A 5,784-nucleotide genomic window follows, 5' to 3' on the forward strand; every position below is an offset into this window, starting at 1 on the left:
GTCAACATGGTGAAACCCCCGTCTCTATTAAAAATACAAAAAATTAGCTGGGCATAGTGGCGCGTGCCTGTAATCCCTGCTACTCAGGAGGGTGAGGCAGGAGAATTGCCTGAACCCAGGAGACGGAGGTAGAGATAAGCCAAGAATGCGCCGTTGCATTTCAGCCTGGGTAACGAGAGCAAAACTCCGTCTCAAAAAAAAAAGAAAAAAAGAAGGAAAGAAAGAAACTACTGATAAAACATGGATGAAAGTTAGTTCTTTCTTTGAATTATTCTACAGGTAACACTAAATGGGGAAGACCGAAAATTTTCCCTCTAAGTGATAAAGAAAAATGGCCACACTCCTCTACAGTCAGCTTTGCAATTGACAGTAAAAGAAATGATATGCATAAAATTTAGAAAGGGAGAAGTAAAAATATAATTTTTTAAATAAATATAATTGTTTGTATGGAAAATCACAAGGAATCTACAAAACAACCAAGAGTACTAAAAAGTGACTTTTGAAAGACTGATGGAAGCAAAAATCAATCATAATTTTATATACTAGTGATTAAAAATAGCTAATTGCTGGGCTTAATACTGAGGCAATGGATTGATAGATGCAGCAAACCACCATGGCACATGTTTACCTATGTAACAAACCTGCACATCCTGCACATGTATCCCTCAATTTAATATAAAAATTAAAAAATAAAAATAAACAAAAATAAAAGCTGAAACTATTCAGTGTATTGTAGTATCAGAAAAGAAAATATTTAGAGCCCTGTATATTAAAAACAATAAAATATTACTGATAAAAATTTTATACTCAAGTGTAGTGAGACAGACAATTTTTATAGAAGTGACTCAATATTATTATGAAGTCAATTCACCCCAAACTGAATCTATACATTCAGCAAAATGCCAATCATAATACCAGAGGTTTTTTTAAAAAATAAAATTGGCAAACTGATTCCAAAATTTATATGAAAATTCAAAGGATTTAAAATATTCAGAATAATCCTGAAAAAGAAGAAAGCTTATATTACCTAACTTCAAGACCTAATATAAACATGTGGAGCAACCAGAACTCTTATATATAAGTAGTGGGGGTATAAAATGGTAAACCACTGTGGAAAAATGTTTAATCATTTCATATAACACTGAATGTTCAGCTGCCCTAAAACATAGAAATTCTACACCGGGATATGTGCTCCCTCAAAATAAAATACTTTTTACCAAAATACTTGTATAAGAAAGTTTTTAAGAGTTTAAATCAAAGTAGGAAAATGCTGGAATTGGCCCACATGGACATAAAGAAGCTTAGGGATAAACACATTTCGGTATCTTCATACAATAGAAAAGCATATTGTAAAAAAAAAAAAAAAATTATTACATAAGTATATGAATAAATCAAAACTCACCAAATGATAGACTTAATATACTAATTTCATTGTATGTCAATGTTAAGGAAAAGGAAAATAACTGTAAATAAATATCAAACTCTAGTTAATGGCATTTATGCTGAAGTTACTTAGGGGAAACTGTACTGTTGCCTGCAATATATTTAAAATATATTAAAAATCAGATAATTGATAGATAGGTAAGTGATAAATCAGGCTAAAAAAAATCATAGCATTCAAATGTTAGATATATGTTATATATTAGAAATTTAATTGGATATTAAATACACAGTTTTAATATTTCTTGATATTATAAATTTTTGTAATAAGACATTGCAAAAATTGTAAACCTGGTTTAGATAATAAGTCTTATGATTATTATATTTATAATAAAGTTAAAGTTATGGTAAAGTTTAAAATTTATATTAAAGTAAGTTACATCTCTAGTAATGAGACTTTTTTTAAGCAATCCATAAAACAGGTAATTATAGAAGAAAATAATGCTAAATTTAACTAGATTATATTATAAACACTTCTCTGCTGAGAAAGTGTTGCCAAAAACATGAAAATATTTCAAGTAATATAACATATGTTGAAAACATATAAAGAAATCAAATATTGACATGAAAAGATTACAAGAGAGAAATAGATACAAATGTGATTATTTCACAGAAGAAATAAAAATAGAGAATAAATCTATGAAAGTACGTTTGGTCTAATTACAATTCATATTAAGAGCATAAATAAGGAAAAGCACATTATATACACTAAATTTGTGAAGAAAGGCAGTCTGAAGATTACAAACTTTGGTGACAAAATTAACCAAATGGGATTCTTACACACCAATGGTGAGAATATAAATTGATGCAATCACTGTGCAAAACAATTTGGTTTTATCTTGTGAAACTGTGCATGTATCTTCAGCCTGCAGATATATAGAAATACAGAGAGACTCTTGATATATGAACCAGGAGATATATTCTAAGCAAATTTTTTCATAATAGTAAAAACCCAAAGCAACACAAATATTCAATGATGGAAAAATTAACAGATAAACTGTGGTTTATTCAAGCAATGAAATATTTTTAGATGACAACAGTGAAAGAAATAGGGCTATATGCAACAACTTGGAGGTAAGGAATTTGAGACCAGCCTGGCCAACGGGGAAAACCTGTCTCTTAAAAATACAAAAATTAGTCGGGTGTGGTGGCAAGTGCCTGTAAACCCAGTTACTGAGAGTGAGGCAGGAGAATCGCTTGCACATGTGAGGCAGAGGTTGCAGTGAGCCAAGATCGCACCACTGCACTCCTGGGCCACAGAGCAGACTCAAACAAAAACAAACAAACAAAAAACAGGCAGACGCCGTGGCTCTCACCTGTAGTCCCAGCACTTTGGGAGGCTAAGGCAGGCAGATCATCTGAGGTCAGGAGTTGGAGACCAGCCTTTCCAAAATGGTGAAAGTCTGTCTCTACTAAAAACACAAAAAATAGCGTGTGTGGTGGTGGCATGTGTCTGTAATCCCAGTTACTCAGGAATCTGAGGCAGGAGAATTGCTTAAACCCCAGGGGGCGGAGGTTGCAGTGAGTGGAGATCGCACCACTTCACTACACCCTGAGTGAAAGACTGAAATTCCGTCTCAAAAAAGAAAAAAGGTGCAGTAGAACAAAGGCAGTATTGTAACATTTTAATAAGGCAGATACAGAAATCAAGAAAATGAGGATTAGATAACTCTCAGGTGATTTGCTCTGAATCCCACAGTTAGGAAGTACAAATTTAACTATTCAAACTCAAGTGTGTTTAAACCCAAAACCCAAACTTCTATGTTATACATCTTGTGACATGAAGCATTATCTACTTCTTGTTGATATTAGTATTTAACTGAGTTAATGTCTACAATTGTCAACATCTCCATTTTACAAAAAGGGAAACTGAACAGTGCAGTGCTTGTGCCATATCTGTGCCATATGTAATTCATATGAAAGAATATTACCATTATTATTATGCTCCACAATATCCCTAGATACTACATTTTTTTTTCTAGTTATACAGTCTTTATTTATCCTACTTAGTGTGAGAAATTTTTTTTTTTCTGCAGAAATATTCATGTGTTTGCTTATGGGGTGTTGCTACAATTTCACTTGCAGTGTTACACAACCTATACAGTGCATCACGCCTTTCCGAAAGCCCGACAGATACGAATTTCAAAATACATCTGGCCCCAAGGGTTCGGATAAAGGGTCTTCTGAGGAAAGTTGTTCAGGTAGGGCATTTTCTATCAATTCAATATATCTGCTGTATAGAATCCTGAGACAGTGCCTTACCTCAGTCTGAAGGATGGCAGCCCTCTGTTCTTTGGCAGTAAGTGACTCTGAGAACTTCAATGTGTTGCTTGCAATCTGAATTTTGATTGCTAAGAGTTTCAAGCTTTGTCTGTAAGGCAAGAAGTTCTGATTCCTTCTTTGAAAGTTCCTGCTTCAGCTGATCAATCTTGGTCTTCATAAACTTGGAGTGACTTTTGTAAACCTCAATTTGTTTGATCTCTTCTTCACGGTCCTCAGTGTTCAGCACACCATTGGCTTTTAACATCTGGATCTCATCCTCAAGATCCCTTATGTTTCGCTCCAATGAAGCAATTTTTGTGTCCTGCCAGACCAAATCAGGATCAACATTAAAACTTGAAGCTTTCTTCATTTCAATGACAGTCTGGGGAGCCTTTGTCTTGGCTGGCTCTGGCTGAAGTTGGCTTCTTCGGTGCAATTCCTCTCTAAGATGTGTGTTTTCCTTCTCCTTCTGGTCTAAAATCACTTCCAAGTGGCTGACCTGAGACAGCCTCTGCCATCCTCCACGTTCGCTCATTGTCATCCTCCAGGCTTTTGGACGGCAAGCCTTTACTTTGCAACATCTCAAGTAGTTTTTTAATCGACTCATCCCGGGCATTGAGGGTTTGTTTCTGTGTTTCAATTCTCAGCTCCATTTCCTCTAATGTCTTTCTCAAAAGGAACAGCTCCTTAGCCTGCCTGTCATGTTTGGCTTGGAGCCGCCTGAAGTTTTCCTCAGTCAGCTCGATGGTGAAGTGCTCTGCTCCTCGGTTGCCACTCTCTTGCTGAAGGAGGTGGTTGAGGTCTCTCTGGGTTCGCAGCTTATCTTGAAGGGCCTGGATTGTCAACTGTAGGTGCTGATTTTCTTCATGGGAAACCCTCATCTGCTCCTTGAGGACAGACATCCGTGCTGCCTCTTCTTTCCTCAAGACTCTCTCCTTCTTAAGCTCAGGACTCCAGAAGGTCTTAATACTGTTCATGGAAGATCCCAACTTGCTGTCCTTGATGTCGAGCTCTTTCCGGAGGAGGTCATTCTCTCTCTGCAGTTCCTTCAGCTGGGCCTGAAGATCTAACATTGTGCTATCTCTTACCTGCCTCAACATGGAGGGGACCTGGTGGTGATGATGATGGGATGAGCCAGTCAGACTACCATGTTGATCTGTGTATGAAAGGATATCTGTGTGGGAAAGTCCAGCAGAAGCAATATTGGGACTACTCCCCATTTGTGACACGGCCTCCATATACAGCTCGATTTGTAGCCCTTCCCAGAGTCATGGTGCCCTTTGGGTAAGTTGTTGAAGCCACCCCTTCATGATCACTCAGATACATGGGTCCAGACGTAGCACAGGCTGCATTGAAGGACTGGATATTCTCCATAGACAGAGTCTTGCCTGTTCATCCACCTCCCCCACTACCTGTTCTTCGGTGGCCCAAACGAGGAGACCTTGGCAAATGAGGGGATCTGGAAGGGCTACCTTCCAAATTGGTGATTGTTCTTGCACTTCCATACATTTTTCTTCTATTATGAGGTGTTACTGAAGAGAAGAAATGCTATACTAAGTTGGGATTTGAGCTAATATTTCCACAATTGTCCAGAATTTTCACTGCATTCTTTTCACAGTCTGTACCAGAAAATAACTCCACTCAGAAACCTTTCCGTAGCTTGCCCGGGGGCCATCCCACATGGATTTTTACAACCTCAGGTCACCTTGGCCCCGGGCTGCTGGGAGGAGCAGGAGCCAGTGCCAGAGCCGGAGACCGAGCGAGCAGGAGCAAGAGGAGAAAGAGGAGGAGAAGCGGGGCCTTTTTTTTTTTTTTGCTCACCATTCACTCTTGTATATTTTATCATTCTTGAATCAGTATCTTTCCATCTTAACTTTACTTTTTAAAAATATGCTTTAGCAGAAGATCTGTTGGTGATAAATTCAGTTTTTCATTCCATGGTAATATCTTCTTTCCACATCCTTTCTAGACAGTAATTGTGGGTACACAATACAGTCTCAGATTGACATGTTTTTCCTTGCATGTGGAAAAAATTATTCAACTTAATTCCCCTCCATTATTGCTGTTGAAGCAACCATTATC

The 5,784-nt window shown here is 37.3% G+C and overlaps 1 pseudogene; it reads right to left on the minus strand.

Moving 5' to 3' along the window:
* Nucleotides 1-3,582: 3,582 nt before the first annotated feature.
* LOC118145156 (ERC protein 2 pseudogene) lies at nucleotides 3,583-5,363 on the minus strand (annotated as a pseudogene).
* Between the last annotated feature and the right edge of the window lie 421 nt (nucleotides 5,364-5,784).

Source organism: Callithrix jacchus, chromosome 8 (genome assembly GCF_049354715.1).
Source record: "Callithrix jacchus isolate 240 chromosome 8, calJac240_pri, whole genome shotgun sequence".
NCBI lineage: Eukaryota > Metazoa > Chordata > Mammalia > Primates > Cebidae > Callithrix > Callithrix jacchus.